This window comes from Felis catus, chromosome E3 (assembly GCF_018350175.1).
Source record: "Felis catus isolate Fca126 chromosome E3, F.catus_Fca126_mat1.0, whole genome shotgun sequence".
Taxonomy (NCBI): Eukaryota; Metazoa; Chordata; class Mammalia; order Carnivora; family Felidae; genus Felis; species Felis catus.
In genome coordinates, this window is record NC_058383.1 from 35,091,791 (window position 1) to 35,109,594 (window position 17,804).

Sequence of the window (17,804 nt, forward strand, 5' to 3'; positions counted from 1 at the left end):
CTCTGACCCTCCCCCGTTCATGCTCTGTCTCTCTCTGTCTCAAAAATAAATAATAAATGTTAAAAAAAAATTTAAAAAACCCCACAAAAACAAAGAAACATTCAAAACAAGAAGTTTTTATGAAATAGGTACCTTTTCAACCCTCATTCAGTTTTTCTGATTGCTCAAAGAGACTCAGTTGTTGCTACCTTGCCTTTCACACCATCTTTAGGACACTTGGAAACCTCCCTTCTTTTCCTGCCAGAGAACAGGCCTCAGACAGGACCAAATTGCCAGCAAACACAAGTAATGTGAGTATCTGATAACACTGCTTTGTTTTCTATGCATTTTTTTATGGAGATACAACACATACCATAAAATTCACCCTTCTGTACGTACAATTCATTTTTTTTCTAACACAGGCACAGAGTTTTGCAACTATCACCACTATTTCATTCCAGAACATGGTCATTAACCCTAAAAGAAAGCCCTAACCCATTAGCAGTCACTCTCTGCATCTCCTTCCCCGGTTTCTACCAACCACAACTCTGCTTTCTACCTCTGTAGCTTTGCTTATTCTGAGCATTCTGTACAGTTGGAGTCATATAACGTATGGTCTTTTGTGTCTGGCTTCTGTCATTTAGCAGAACACTTTCACAGTCCATCCGTGTGAGAGCACGTATTTGTATGCTGTTCCATTTTATGGCTGGATGATTTTCTGGGGTATGATATACCACTTTTTGTCTATCCCTTTGTTAGTCAATGGACATTTAGGTACTTGTCAGCATTTGGTTTTCATGAGCAATGCTGTGATGAACACTTGAGCCCAAGTTTTTGAGTAGGGATGTGTTATTTTTGATTCTCTTGGGTCTGTCCCTAGGCATGGAATTTCTAGGTTATATGGTAGCTCTGTATGTAATTTTTTGGTAACTGCCAAACTATTTTCCAAAGCGGCTGCAAAACTTTACTTTTCCATCAGCAATATACACATGTTCCGATATCTGCACACCCTCACCAATATTTGTTACTATCCTTCTTTTTATTATGGCCATTCTAGTTGGCATGATCAATGTTTTCTTTGTAGATACTATTTGTTTATTCCTTGTGGTGGGAATGTTTGATTGGATTAGAGATGGAAAGTATCCTTTTGCAAATTAACATATACTGGTTGTAAAAACTGAATCAATTTAAATCATAGTGTTAAAGATATAGTAGTGCTTGTGCTACGAAGCAGGTGCATGTCTGAAGTTTAGGAAACTGTGGTCAAGGACAAAGCTTTGGGTTCCTTTTATGGGGTCCATGCATAAACCTGAAACCTAAAGTCATCTGTAAAAGTGGTGTGTGTTTGTGTGCATGTATGTGTGTGTGCACACAGGCACATGTGTAGGTATCTACGTTTGACAACTTGTGCTTTCTTCTTTCTAGCCTTTCACTTCATGTACACAAATGAGCAACAGAAAAGTCAGCAGACTGCCTCATTGCTGCATGAACATCTAGGGACAATCTGGGACAAGAATGAACTCTTCTGAGCCCCTGCTCTCCAGGGTCTTTCTGGAATTGCATAAAAAAATGTAGAAGTATCACTCAGCCAGTGTGTGCAGGTGAGGCCACTACCACTCTTTTCCGGGAGAAGGGCCACAACTTCTGGCTTTCTTTACTACTCTAGTCTGCCTTACTTCAGGATTTGGACACAAAGGGCCCCAGAAGAACAGTGCTCACCAAACAGCAGAAATGGGGAGCCTGAAGCAAATTTAGTGCAGATGGATCCCTGTGAGGTTTGCTATTCCTTAGCTGATACTCACTTGTGAAAGGGAGGGGTCAGGACCCTAAGGGCAGCAAGCCACTGCATTCGGGATGGGGTGATACAGCTTCTGAGAGCAAGATAGGCAGCCTTCAGTGTCTTCCCACTTGGTCATCTGGCGCAGAGTGGGGGACAGGACTAGTCCCTTCTGCCCTGCTTGGGGACATGTGCAAAGATTCAAGTGACACTGTACTGCAGTGTCCAGTTGACCTCCTCTGAAAGGCTTTCCCCACCCAGAAGCCACAAAGCCATAACTGTTTCGGGAGCAGAGATTGTTAAGTACGTTTCTGCCACGGGGTGCGCTGACAGTCAACTGGAAGTTAAAAACCCTCGCACTGCAAGACCATATGCTCACAGTTTGACATACACTTGGAGGGGAAATTTCCAGCACCCCAATTAAGAACCCATGCCCACAAATCACTCTGGAGTCCCTCTTTCTTCATCAGCTCCAGAGAGTGGCTTCCAAGTCTCTGTGAGGGTCATGATGGGCTTTTTCCTGGGGTTGGAAACTCCTCAGCAGCAGTTAGGAAAGACAGCTGCTGACAGCTGAAACTTCCATGCCTGGGCCTCCAGATCAAGTGACGGAATGTGTGTTTCCATGGCACTCCCAGAAACAGGTGGCTCTTAAACTCTAGAAAAGCACATTCCCCTGCCCCACAGTAAATCAGCTGCTCTCTATGGAGATGTGTATTTCAGGCATGGACAAGTGCAGCGTCAGGTGTCTCCAAGATAAACCCAGGAAGCTCAGAAGAGAGGAGTGGATGGCAGAAAGATCTCAAGACACTGTGGGATGGGACCTTGAAGGCAGAGAATCATCATCCTCCTTACCATGAGTAACTCTTCCTTCCTTTCCATTATTTCCTTCATGGCACTTGCTAAAATGATAATTCATCAACTCATGGGTTGTTGTAGCTATTCCTAATTCGGTTTTGTGTCTTCCTCCCAGAGATCGTAAATGCCGCTAACGGAGGGATCATATCTGACTTCTTTAGCATCTTTCCGCTACTGTCTAGCATTGCATCTTCTATACAGTAGGTACTCAATAAATGTCTGGAGAATTATGGAAGGAATGAATTAACCAGTCATGCATAATAATCTTTTCTGCTGCTCTCAAACGTGCAAACCTTTCCTTCTATTTCCCCCATGAGTAAACTGAGGCTCCGAGAGGTAAAATTATCTAGTCAAGATGAAATTTAATAGGAGGTAAGGCTGATTCTGGAATCCAGGTCTGTCTGAATCCAAACTCCCAGGTGGTTTCTGTTGTCACAAATGACAAAAGTGAAACATCTTGCCCCCAGGGGCCCTCCCTATCCCTGTTAAAATAAAATAAAAGGAAAATCAGCCAGCCCTAAGACAGAACTGTCCCGTGATGGAAAATCCAGTCCACAAGCACATGGCTCACCAGATGCTCACAGCTTTGGTACAGCAAGACTTAATAAAGCGCCCAAGACTGATCCCCCATGCTCTAACAGGTTTGCTTGTAGCCCGTGGACACATTTTTGGGTCATTAACAATTAAACACACATGCTGCAGTCCCCTGAAGCAACAAAAGTTACCAGACCCTCACACACAGATACACTGCTATGATTCCCAGTCTCCTCTCCCTCTTTTCCTATAATCATTGTGATTTTCTGCTCCAGCCTGCCTTCCAGAAACTGTCTCTCCTTTCTGGGCAGAATTCTCTCATAGAAAAAGATTCAAGGAATGGTGGAATGGGGGATGGATATTCATTTGCCAGCCATAGACACACCTTGGTGTTGGCAATTTCCGCTCACGGCACACTAGCTCTCCTTTCTGTTTCTCATCTTACCCCACTAAAGACCACTAGACCATCTTCCATCTAGCTTTTAGAGGAATCTCTTTTGTTAAATGCTCATTTACTTACTTTGAGAGAGAGTGAGAGATAGGCAGACAGAGAAAGAGCGCAAGCAGGAGAGGGAGAGGGAGAAACCCAAGCAGGCTCTGCAATGTCAGAACAGAGCCCAACATGGGGCTCCATCTCACAAACTGTGAGATCATGACCTGAACAGAAATCAAGAGCGGGACGCTCAACCGACTGAGCCATTCAGGCACCCCTGGAGGATTCCTTTAAAAATGTAAAATCAGGTCATGGTGTTCCCCTACTTGAAACTCCCCGGTGGTTTTCCATTTCTCTTAGACCAAAATCTAAACTCCCTGCAATGTCCTAGGAGGCTGAATGTTATGTGGTTGCTGACCACATGTCTGATTTCATGTCCTACCTCTCCCCCATCATCTACTACATCCCAGTCATACTGGCCATCCTTGTTATTCCCCAAATGTGCCCATGTTGTCTGACCTTAGAGCTTCCATGTGTCCCCTTTGCCTCAACTCTCTTCTCTACCCCAGGACATGACACTGACTCTGTTTGCCAATCAGATCAGAGCTCAACTTCCACACCTTCCGTCCTTCAACTATCCAAAGTAACCTTCTCAGTTACTCTCATGTAGTCTTAATCTATTTTATTTTCTTCCTCGCATGTACCACCATCGGATATCCTGCCTGTTGCTTATTTTCCCCCATTAAATCTGAGTTGACTTATTCATCCCCGCAAACTACTGTCCCGCACACATTGTGCACTCCACAAATATTTTCCAAATTGATGAATAAATATGGAAACCAATCTAGAGCTGTCTGAATTCCCAAACGAAACCCCCTCCTTGGCTTCTGAAATGCACATGGCCTGTCAGCAGCCTTATTTGGATTGTGAGGGTCAGATATAAAGATGGAAAAGAAACCACAGTAACTGGCAAGCTGCTGATTGAAAAAAAAAAGGTCTTTTAAATTTTCTGTGCACATTCAGACAAGGGCTGGGCTGGCTGGTTCACCTCACCCTAACGCCATGGGCAAGCCCGTTCCGTGACTTCTTTCTCCAATCCATCAAGGGGAAATGTTATACTTTTAGGACTTAAGGGAATTAGGAGAAGGATTTAGTTTTTAAGAGAGAAAGTGAAGTCATTTAAATTGAAAACTGATCTTGGGCCCTAGACCTGTATTTCGTTTGCAAGAGAAATACTCCGGCAGGAGTGATGAGAGCTGACAAGGCAGGTCTGTCTGTCTCCCGGTCTCGGCTCCTGAGAGAAGCCTGCCCGGAAGATATCTTGATCTCTTGAGCAGCTTGGTTTTTAGTCCTAAAACGGGCATGACCTTGGGCCAGGTCCCTAAGGGATAGTTGTGTGTTCCAGGAGTCACCAGTGTACTCATGCCTTCATGATTGATGGAGTTTTTCTTCTCCTCAAAGGAAAGCACATCTGTCAGTGCCCCCATTCCATGGAACTTCGGAGGTAAGGTGTGAGCAGAAGCCAGCCACCTGGGTGGTTGGAGCCAGCCAACCTCTGCCTCTCTCTTCTGTCAATCCTCTAATCCCTGGGAGTACTCGGTAGATTCCTCTCCTTCATCCCCATCTTCCTCTTTCCATCTGACTTAAATGCTGTAGTTTTCTGACGATCCATTTACTTAGGATATCAGCGACATGTTTTGTTGTAAGCTATCACCTTAGTCTTGAGGTTCTCAACAAAAAAGGATTATTTATTAGTTGGAAAAAATGACTGACTCTGTTTTAAAAAGCTTTTTATTTAGAAAAAAGCTGGCTGCAAGTGATATAAATTTTTATGCATAGGATGAGAGTATAAGAACTTTTGTGGAAGAAAATATATGTGCAGGACAAAGATGAGATATCCGTATAGTGGTTTGAAGTGGTTATTTCTGGGTAGTGGGTTACAGTTTGTGTGTGTGTGTGTGTGTGTGTGTGTGTGTGTGTGTGTACATGGACATGTGCACATATGTATATTTGTTTGTGCTTTTCTGACCACCAAGATTTATTTTGCATTTATCCTGAACTAATTTTGCAATTAGAAAAATAGGCAACAATCATTTTTAAATCATTTTGGAAAGGAGCCCAAGAAGGAAACCATAAGCTTAAATCAAAGACCAAACAAATTGGCTGCTTGCTGAGACTGGCACTGGGGTGTGACATCCTTCCTGCAGGTGGACGGCTCCGTGTGAAAAGCGCTAACTGGGCTGGACCTTGGCCACAGGTGAGGTCCACTGAAGTCTATCAATAAACTGTCTTAAGACTCATCTCTTGGGATGGGTTCTGGCTCAAGGACAGTCCTCACCCTACCTCTTTCCCAGGACTGCTTCACAATATTCTGAATGGGCTCCAAGTACATGGGATTCTGGGACATAGTTGACTGATTCAAAGTTGAGATGTACCCCAGGCTGGATCCATCAGATTCTTTCCTGGGAATTTGGAACTTGAATGGAAACACAAAGCCTGGTGGTCTTGAAAAGCTGAGTCACTGAGGTTTCTGAACCTTGGCAAGACTGACACTTTGAGCCAGATAATTCTGGTCGTCCTATCCACTGCAGAGTGCCAACAGCAACCCCTTTCTGACTGTGACAACTAAAAATGTCCCTGCAGGGCAAAATTGCCCCTGGCTGAGAACCACTTATCTAAAGAGAATGTCCACAAATTCTGCCTGCCAAGTCCTTAGGCCTGCCCTACCTCGCGGATTTCCCTTGGCTTGATTTTCTTTTGTTTTCCCCTTTTCTGTGCATTTGACTGTTTACACATTACCCCTCAAAAACTGCAAAATATAAACACTTCCCTGTTAAACTAGCCAGGATTGGGTTCTGTGCCTCGACCAAAAGGATCTTAACAAAAACACTCACATTCAAAAATCATCTTTGGTTTCTTGATATTCAAAATCACCTGTCATCTTTCAACCCATAGGAGGCCCAACTGGTTTTTATTCAACTTGTCGCTGATATCAGAGCAGATCTGAACACAAAGGCATGAATGAAGCAGGTGCTCCTGAGTCACATGGGACACTGGAAACCACGATGTGTCAGCAACAAGACCCCAAGATGGCAGAGGAATGTTCACCTGCCCAGGGAGGGCAGGGGGGTTGCTTGTGATTGTGTGCGCAACTAACACTTTCCATGAGGAAGTTGGAAAGCCGGAAAGCAGAGATGTCATGGGACACATGCCTTGCCCATCCCCAGGAGTGAACTCTACAACATGTTCCTCAGTGAAGCTCTGACTAGCTAGAACCAAACACATGAAAGAAAATACACATGCAGACAGCACCGTGCACCCAAACCCCACAACTGTTCGAACAGATAAGAATTCCATATGGTCTGCATTACCCTCAGCAATGGAAGGCTTTTTATCCTTCCCTAGGCTACCCCATCACCATGCAGCAAGTGGGAGCTCTGGTCCCTTACAACACAGACAGGGACAGGACTCAGCAGCTGATGAATGGCGTTCTGTATGATGGGCGAACGCTTGTGCAACATCTGCTAGGCCCCCACACAAATCTTAAGGCCCTCTGGCAGGCAGCACCAAGTCCCTCAGCTAAGTCACAATGGGAACCACCTGCCAAAACGCCAGGTGTGAAACAAGCCCTAGCTCATTAGAGTCCTTAAGCCCCCACCCAAATTCCTGGAAAAGGCTCCAGGCAAATCCAGGGCTCTGCATGGCCACTCTCCATGAGCCCACGGGAGCCTCGCCTTATTAAGATGGTCGTTGGACGGTCCACGTCAATTTCACATTTTCTGTCAAAACCTAACAGATACCAGGCACCTCGGTGTTTACACCTCTCAGCAGAACAAATGCAGAGCTGTTGAAGGGAGAAATAACACACCACCACAGTAACAATAGAAGACATCGCTTGCAAGCTGTCCGCGGCCCCTGGAGTAACTGACATGTTTGACAGAGAATGTGTGTTGGTAACGTTGCTTGATTTGTGTTTAAAGGGAAAACAGAAAGTGCATTTCCAGAAGGTTTAGACATTGATAACCAAAGAGAAGGTCTTGTAAACAAAGCCACAAGGACCATGTCCTGGCAGCCCCCTCCTTGCCGTTTGTCACCGCCCCACCTCCCGTTTTGATCTCCTGGAGGAATCAGGCTTCCTCGGGAGAACAAGATCTCCTGACAGAAGGCTGCAAGACAGAGGGAGGAAAGCTGATCAGAAATGACAGCGGCACAAAACCCTGTTAGCCTTCTGCTCAGAATAGGTTGTACGGGGAAGAGACAAGGCTGTTCCCCTGCGGAGGACGGGCAGAGGCACCAAAGCCACACAGCACAGTACGGTCCTTGGGAACATCCCCACGTCTGCCATTTCCAAGCCCTGAGAGCTCGGGCAGGTTAGTTCACTTTGCTGGGCCTCAGTTTCCTTGTATGTGCTGCTGAAGCCAGCACTGGGCCTGTTTCCTTGAAAGGAAGTCTTTCCAGGGTTGTTTGGGGCAGTAGAAATATCCTATGGAAAAGACCCAAAGGAGAGACCAGTAGGAGTAGCAACAGTGGAAATAATAGTAATATAATTTTTAACATGTAATTATAATATAGTAATTATAAAAATATTACTATTTGACTATATCATATGCGATCATATAATCATATATTGTACAATCACATATTACATCACATAATCATAATATTATATGATTATTGTAAGATACATAATATATATATTATGTTTTAATTTATGTATCATTATATAATTATATGTAATAGTATAATTATAAAATGGATAATTATATACAATTATATAATTATATGTAATAGTATATTATAATTATGTTATATATAATACACATATGTATATTATATGAAACACATGTTATTATATGTACATAATATATATCATCTTATTATCTAATCCTTATTATGTTATTACTTATTCCTATTCTTATTGAGTCTTACTATATACCACGTACCATTATAAGTGCCTTACAAATATTAACTCATCTGATCCTCAAAAGCAACTCTGATATGGTCCCCATCCAATGGAGGAGGATACGAAAGCATGGATTTAGGTGCTTCGAATATGTCCATTTTACAGATGAGGGCAATTTAGGAGCTTTACCAAGGAGGCAAAGCTGAGACTCTAACCCAGCAGTCTGTTTCGAGAGCTCACCCTCTTAGCCAAGGTGCAATATATATATATATATATATATATATACACACACACACACACACACACACACACACACACACATATATATCTGCAAACGCTCCATATTGCCTCTACTGTATGGTTAGTTCTGGTGTTGTTTGTGGTAGCATTTTAGTTGTGCTTGAAAATAAACTTGCTAATATGCTTCCTGACTACTTTCCATGTGCCAGGCACTGTGCTATGAACTTTATACGCTTTGGTTCCTTTAACTATCACCCAGCAAGGTTAATGCTGCCCAGAGGAGGTGTTACCACACCCAAGGTCACACAGGTAGTAAGTGATGCCCAAGGTCACACAGGTGGAGGCAGGAGATGAGCCAGGTAGTCCGTTCCAGAGCCTACACCCCTACGTCGTCCTGTTAGCCTGCTTTTTCCTCTCCCAAATACAACACTTCACTTAGATACTGCAGGTGAAATGCCTTACACACAGCCTGGTACATCGTAAATGCCTGAAAACGAGCAGCTGCTGTTGTTTTTATCATAACTAAATGCGAAAAGCCCAGTAGGCATTTTCTTCCAAGAAAATGACGGAAGTATGAATTTATGACACCGTCTGTTCAGAGGGCAGATCCTTCGCCCCTTTTAAACCTCAACAAAGCCCCTGCATTGTTGGGTAACACCAGTTCCCCAATCCAGCTGTTCACGGGAAACCCGGGATTGCCGGGGAAGCACGTAGTTCACTGGGCCCTGCCATTCTGACGCAGACAATCCGAGGTCCAGGGCAGACAGCACAGGTCAGCAAGCTTGCCCACGTGCCGATCAGTGGCAGGGCTGGAGAGCACACTGATGAAGGAGGTTCTGGAGGTGTCTCTCTAAGCCGCGTTTCCCTCCCCGAAGGCTCTCCGCAGGCTGCCCAGTGCCAGTCGGCAGTCTTGCACTCACACTCCTCCCTGCCGCCGGGTGCTGACAGATGGAAGCTATTCTTATTATTTAACATTTATTAAGCGCCCACAGTGTGCTAGGAGCTGCATGGAACAGGGATGTGGGTGGTCCCAAAGAATTTGTCCCCAGAAGGCTATGGCCACATGGAGGGAAGGGGTTGGGCTTCTCTTTCCCATTCAAAGTCCACTCCTCCCAGCCAGTTCTGGTTCCAGCCCCAGAAGTCCTACTAGAGCCAGTGGACAAAGATTTGGGCAAGGATTCCATATGAGTGAGGCCTTTACATCCTTCTTGGTGTGTGACCAGTAGCCCCAGCTCCCCAGGCCACTGACTTAGGGAATGGGAAGGGGTGTGGGTTTCATCCCACCCAAGGCCATGGGCTATGCATGTCAAACCCCATGGTGGTATCTCTTTCTCTCTTTCATAGCATTCCCCAATGGTACCCCACTCTGTCCAGCTGCACCAAAAAGCATGCCCCTGGTTATTGAGAATCTCCACTGAGAGAGGGAACAGAGAGTTACAATTGTGCCCACTTAACGCCCAAATCCAGAGCATCTCTGTATGGAAAAGAAAGTGCAGCAACCCAGGATATTGTGAAAGAAAACAAAACAAAACAAAACAAAACAAAACAAAAAACAAAAGAAAACAAAACCAAACCAAGACAGCAGCAACTCTGGCCATCCATTATGGAACACCTACAATGAGCAGGGGTTGTTCTCCATGCTTCACAAGCATCATCTCATCAGATCCTCTGGGTTCCTTCCCCCATTGTCAAGTTGAGACAATGGAAACTCAGAGACATGGAGCCCCACATCACACAGGGGCCAAGATGCCTACTCAGATTGGTCTGAGTAGGGCACCCAGACCTTGGCATTATGCCAAGCTTCCTGAATAGCATCGTGGTTGCACTGCAAATGCCTTGGGTGTGGTCATTTTTGCACTCTTTTATGCCTGACATTGACTTTGGGAGGTAGAGAATATTGCCTATTACTCCCATTGTATAGAGGAGCAAGTGGAGGGTCAGAGAGGTCAAACAATTTGCCCAAAGTCACCAGGAGAAGGTCGTGGCCGGATTCAAGCTCCCCTGGTCTAGATCCTATGTTCTAAATTCTCTGATCTAAATCCTTAACTGGGCTACCTCATGAAATGAGAAGAAATGGCTCTTCAGAGAGCATTTTGTGAAAACACCTTGGAATGCGCAAGGTGACTGCCTCCTCCAAATCCTCTCTACCTTGAGGAGCCAGTGCGGATTACGGAGTGGAAGGAAAAATAACAGCTAAGGGAGGTCATCCTCTCTCCCAGCATGGTATGCTGAACTCACTGCATTACTCTGAGCCAGATAGAAGGTAGGACAGGACAAAACTGAACCACTGTTTCAGAGATAGAGGTCTTCCTCAAAAAAACAAAAAAACCTCCACCCTTTGTTTCCTGGAACATACCAGAAACCCTGTTATTTGGGAAGGATAGAGGAACTATCTACAGGAAGCCATCTTCCTGAGGGACGCCTGGGTGGCTCAGTCGGTTGAGTGTCTGGCTTCGGCTGAGGTCGTGATCTCACAATCCATGAGTTCGAGCCCCGCGTAGGGCTCTGTGCTGACAGTTCTGAGCCTGGAGCCTGCTTCAGATTCTGTGTCTCCCTTTCTCTCTGCCCCTCCACTGTTCATGCTCTGTCTCTCTCTATCTCAAAGGTAAATAAACATTAAAAAAAAAATTTAAGGAAGCCATCTTCCTGGAACTGTAGAAAAATCCATCGCGACTGCCCAAGCCACTGACAGTGGTGGGGACCTCATACTGTGTGGGGTGAGTGCAGTTGAGACTCTACAGAGTTCCACCATCAAGCAGCTGTGTTTAACCTCTGACTTTCTCACCAGCGATGTGGCCAGGGACTCCACCTCTGAGGAGAGAGACTGGGTCTTAATCATCTCAATGTCTCCAGAGCTTAGAAGACAATCCAACATGGAACCCTGACCCATGAAAAATTATTATAATAAATAAATGACTGTCACAATGCCTCTGTCTCTGACTTTTACAACCCGGAGAGCTCAAGCTAGGAACTAGGCTTTGCAGAAGACAATGGTCCCAGTTCCCCAGAGGAAAAGACATGCGGAGTACTGAGTTCAACGTTTCTGGACACCTCCTAAGGTTCAGCAGTTAATCAAGTGGATATGCTGGCTTCTTCCACGCTGGTGGGATGCATGTGTGATAGGCCTATCTTTAGACGTGAGAGAAACATAAATAGGGGTGAGCATCTCTGTCATAAATCAGCCGGGGAAAACACTTACCCAAAACAACCTTTAAAAGACAGGGAGGGGGTTCTGCTTCACCATCAAAGGCTCAGATTGCTGAACACCAAAGCAGCAAAGTGGAGTGTGAAATCCACAACTCTCTCCAGCTCTGTGTGTCCCATGCCAACATATTATAAAAAGCAGACTTGCTGATATAGCATGCCTTTAAAATGATCAAAATGACAGATGGTTGCTGCAGAAACACATCCTTTTTATAGGACTGATATTAATCAGAAGAGATTGACAGTGTCCCTTTAATCTTTTAATTAAAAATAAAAAGTGCATTTCTATAAAACAGAACGGGGCAAGTCGCTAGGATCTCCAAAGTGCTTTGCAACGATGGACAGTCCACATTATTTCAAACTTAACTGGAAGGCTTTGGTTTTTCTTTCTTTATATATTTATGTATGTACGTATTGCTAATATAAAGAGACATAAAGTTGTTGATTTGAGCAGCCCAATCTTGCTTTATTGAATATGCTTATCAGACTGTCTTTACTTCACTAGATCATGCATGGTGTCCTCACCTGAAAAATAGTCAGAATGCTCCCAACACACCCTAGTGGGAAACAATACTGTAATTAATTTAGGTGGGAAGATGCTAAGTAAAATTGCCATATCTAACTTTGATACATTTGATCGTTAATGGAGAAGCAAAATGCGCTAGATGATATTTAACTGCTTGGTGAATGTGATAACTGGCATCGGTCAATGAGGATAATAATTTCTTTTAAAGTTTTATTCATTTTTGTGATAGAGAGAGAAAGACAGAGAGATAGAAGGAGACAGAGCATCCTAAGCAGGCTCCAGGCTCTGAGCTGTCAGCACAGAGCCTGAGGCAGGGCTTGAACCCACAAAGCATGAGATCATGACCTGAGCCACAGTCAGACTCTTAACCGACTGAGTCACCTAGGGGCCCCTCAATGAGTTTAATTAAGATCAGAGTCCCACACTTCCTTCCCTGGAGAGGGTGTATGTAGGGTTCAGGGGAGCAAAAAAAACCATGTCTGGATGTCTGTAATACCTTCAGTTAGGATTGCTGATCATGAGAAGCTGACATTTGCCTGTCCAACACCTTACTGTGAGAACAAGACTCATTTTTTCCCTCTATTCACAGCCCCTACAGCTCAGTCAGGATGACAACACCATCCAGATCCAATGTGAGCAGTGAGGCAAGAGGACTGCTTTCAGGGTGGGCATGGTTTGCAAGGTAAGCCAAGGAGACTGCTATCTGGAAAATTTTGCAGGAACAGTTGGGAAAGAGACTTGCAAAAAGATGGATTGGGATGTGAGCCCCGGAGATGCTTGGGGACCATTTGTGCCACCACTTAGATGTGGTGTGCTTGTGAATGAAGATCCAGAAAAGACAACCCCAGCAGAGTTGTGGAGAGACATGACTTGGGTTGTTGGGAGACTGAATTCAACTGCGCCTGAAGCTGGATGTTTTCTTTTTCCCCTCTAAGCAATATGCATTAGACTTTTGTCAGTTGCAAATAAAAGAGTCCTAAATAAACGTTCATCATACATCTTTCTCTCACTTTCTCCTTCTCGAATAATGCAGAATGAGCATCTACCATACTGGATACAGAGCTACAGACAGAGATGGAGATACATAGATATAGATGAGATACAGATACAGATACAGCTATAGACATGGATATACATATGGATACGGATGTCCCACATCTTTCCTGTGTATTAGGGTGGAACCTTTGTGTGGAAAGGGGTCTTGGGTGTCTTTTATTCTGGCTCATCACCCTCTCTTAGTTCAAAGCCTCACATACAGTAGGTGCTCGATAAACAATCGCTAATGAGATAGATCACATTTAAAGCTCACAAACACCCTGCAAGTCAGGGATTCCTGCTTTTGTTTTGTAGCTGAGCACACAGCCTCGGAGAGGTTAACTGACAGGCCCAGGGCCACATGCTTAGTAAATGCCAGAGCCAATACATCAACCCGGACCTATTTGACTCCAAACTCTCCTTGCCACCTCCCTGACTCTTTAATTTAGTCTGCCGTTGACATGGCCTCTTCGGCAGTACAGAAAAGTCACTTAGTGACTAAGACAGAGCAGCCTCAAAGTAAATGACACCACTAACATTTACATCAGGTGTGCCTTCTGATTTCTTTCCAGATCAGCAGATACTCCAAACATGTAGATAATATTGCAGGGCAGAAATATCAGGATATGAAACTGGCTCCACCAGCCATAGACCAGAACAAGTGGAATTCTTTTTCGTTCACCCAGACATGTATCCAAATGACCTCTACCTTCCTCTGTCTTTCTGTTGGGACAGCTTCTCCACTTGGATAATTCCTGGCATCACCACATATGTATGCAGATCCGCCATCAACTACATTGCCAGATTCAACGATGCTGATTTCTGCTTCGGAATCCAGAATGCAGGGTTTGCTCCTACCACTGCTATCCCTATCAGAGAGGCACTAATCAGTATTTTTCTGCCACTGTCTACTCTAGAAAGGTTAAGTCAGAAAACACACAGCCTCTAGAGAGCTTAGAGTCTCTGAGAGAAAAGATGGCATCGAGTGCTCAGGACCCAAACCCAGGAAAGTGGACACTCCCGGCGGTATTCACAGAAGGGTATTTCGGAGCCCATTCCTGGGTAGAGCGCTCAGAAATTCAGGCCGTAAGAGGTATTTCAGAGATTCTTCCAAGGTTCTTTCCACCTATGCTTTTTGATGTTTGAGTCCTATGTGCAAACAATCTCAAACTCTACAGTGCAGTGGGATGGGGAAGATACCGAAGTTCCTTCTTGCTGTGTCACCCCAACACCATGAATTCACCTGAATTCTCTGCTCTGGTAGGAAGACCTCTCCTTAGTTTGCACTGAATGCCTGCCGGTGCTTTAGAGCTCAGCTCAAACACCACCCTTCCCTTTTAACCACACTCTTTCCTACTCTAAGAGACATCCACCTGCTCCCTCTCCTGTTTTCATATGCATTCCCATGGATGCACCTCAACAGCAGACTGGCGAAGAGGGAAGATTCTGGCCCAACATACCTGATCCAAATCTCAGATCTGTAACTGACATTCCTGTGAACTTGGACAAGCTCCCTTTCTCAAGGGTCAGCTTCAGGTTCTTCATAGGTAGAAAGGGCACCATAATCCAAGACTCTGATTCCTTGTTGAGATCATTGGGGTCATGTGTATTTTGAAATTTCAATTTTTTTATGGGGGACGGATAGGAATTGTCTTTTTCAGAAAGGTATTTCAGTGGAAACATCGATTATGTAACACTCTCAGCAGGGTCTGGGACAACATTCTGAAATCAAACACTTAAATATCCCTGTAGCAAAATATGTGAATATTCACACTAAGAGGGATAAAGAAAGTCTATAAATAGCCACACATCATTTTAGGTCAAGTTTGCTTCCCAAATCAGTTTTGGTACCAAACTTCTCCCCAGAAAACACCCTGATTTACAGAGCTTTGTGGAATTTAAAATTACAGATAGGGGATGGTAGGCCAGTAAGTACTCAACTTAGGGTTTTGTAAGAAAAAGTGAGATAATATACCTAAGTATTTAGCACAGCAACTGGTTCATAGCAATTACTCAATAATTGTTACCTGTCATTCTTTTCTAATGTTTTTACTGTAGTATAAGTTTTGTGTTTATCTAGTGTTCTCTTCCACTGGTTGTGAACCTACATGTCAGTGGCTATGACTATCACTTTTGTGTCCTGGGTGTCCTGACCAATGCCTCGTCTAAAATACATGAGCATTAATGAATAACTTAATTAACAAATGCATGGTGACATAGATGGGGTTCTGTTTACACTGACTTCCATCTAGAAAAATGGTCTTTTGACCCACTATCTATAATATCTAGATGAGATGGGAATTATCTGTCCCAGTATGGAGAAGGATCTAGCCACGTGTGGCCAAAGGGCATACACTTTGTTTAAGTATCTACAGTGAGGGGTGCAAATCTGAACTTATAACCCTGAAACAAGGGCTCATTAGATCTAAGCACTAACCAAACATACTAATCATTTATAAAGCCATTGTTTTATTATGTTGCTTGGTATGCTGCGGCCATGGTCTATGGTTTAAATAAGTCATCTTGGGAAGTTCTGGATTCAAGACTGACTTTGACGACTGATTTGTCAGACCTTCCTTGTTTTCAGATCAGAGAGTGCATTGATCATTCAATGTATTGTTGAAAATTTAGAAGTAAATAAAGAAGTTTGAGAGGAACATACATTGTTTCTTTTTATCCCAAGATACCAAGATTGAGATTCATACAAAGGGAAAGGATTAAGGTTTATACAATGCACTTGGTAATATTACTCTTTAAAAAATTTTTTTTTACATTTATTCATTTTTGAGAGACAGAGAGAGACAAAGCACATGCAAGGGAGGAGCAGAGAGAGAGGGAGACATAGAATCTGAAGCAGGCTCCAGGCTCTGAGCTGTCAGCACAGAGCCTGACGCGGGACTCGAACTCCCAAACTGCGAGATCGTGACCTGAGCTGAAGTCAGATGCACAACCAACCAAGCCACCCAGGTGCCCCGGCAATATTACTCTTTTTCTCTTCTCTTCTGCTTCTCACTACCCATGAAACGCTCCAAACTGGTTCAGCTCAATCCCCTATGGTCATTCAGAAATTCTTTACATGGCTAGAAGGAAAAACTATCCACCTTTCCATATATTCAACAGGTTTTGATACCAGAAGATGGGTTCAGGAGAACCAGCATGATAATGATTCTGGCTTTCTTGAGGGATGGCGGATGGGGATCACTGGTAACTATGGAATTCAGTCCTAGAACAGAAGATCCTGGTGAGCAACAGCCTTAGAATTACTAGAAAACGGCTCTACTCTGTTTTTGCCAGACAACGTGATGCTCTATTAAAGCCTGTTATGATATCTGGTCCATTATTTATTTTTTTCTTCAAGTGAGTAGACCAAAACAGGGCAATGCTACTAGTATTAATTCAAAAAGTGGCAGAAACTCTTCTGCCACAGAATTGTTGGCTCTTGAGGTTGGAAAGACCTTGGGAGGAATCTCAAACTCTGATCCAACAACCCTGCCAAGTGGCTACCAAAGCTCTGTCCGTGTAACTCCAGGCATAGGGAACTTACTACCGATGATGGAGTACACACACTATTTTGGATCACTTTTAGTGTCCTGCTGATGACATTATTAAGGTGTGGGCGGCACCTTCCTTCCCTACAGGGAAGCTCTTGCAACTCTTGAGGAGTTGGGAAAAAAACCACAAGGTCAAGGAACTGGTAAGCAAGCTGATACAGCCTGCTGGGATACAGGACAGCTGGCATCAGAAGGCCCAGCTAGAAGGTGAGTGTGTGTGTGTGTGTGTGTGTGTGTGTGTGTGTGTGTGTGTGTGTGTTACAATTTTTCCCTCTTTGAGTTGCTTCTCCTCCCCTTGAAAATGTTTCTGCAACCAAGTGATCTGAGTTTCATGATGCCAATGGGTAAATAACACAGGGTCTCTCAGCAAACCAGAAATGAAGCTGGTCTCTCTCCAGCCATACCATTTTAGTGCATTCCAGGGGAGTGAGAGAGGAAGAAGATGAATATGTCACAGCAGCTGGTCCAGAGCCTCCCCGCTGCACTGCTCTCCTGACTTATGGGTAACTAGTTAGCAAAGGTGTCACTTGGGAAAACAAAGTATGATCGGGCTAAGATTTGCAAGTAAAATCACTTGTTCCTTCCAAAAATAACTGGATATGTTTTCTCCAACACTCTGCAAAAAAGGAAGAAAGAGGGCCTCCCCAATTTCTCAGCTGGCCCGTGCGTCTCCTCATCTATCATTGGGGTAATACGTCCAGAGTGGCATTTCGTAATGACAGCAACATTCCAGCAAATCGATAGTTATTCAATTCCCAACAAGCTCT

The 17,804-nt window shown here is 44.2% G+C and overlaps 1 protein-coding gene across 7 annotated transcripts in view; it reads right to left on the bottom strand.

Moving 5' to 3' along the window:
* RBFOX1 (RNA binding fox-1 homolog 1) overlaps positions 1-17,804 on the bottom strand; it is a 2,060,838-nt gene that overhangs the window by 330,201 nt on the left and 1,712,833 nt on the right. The window lies entirely within an intron of this gene.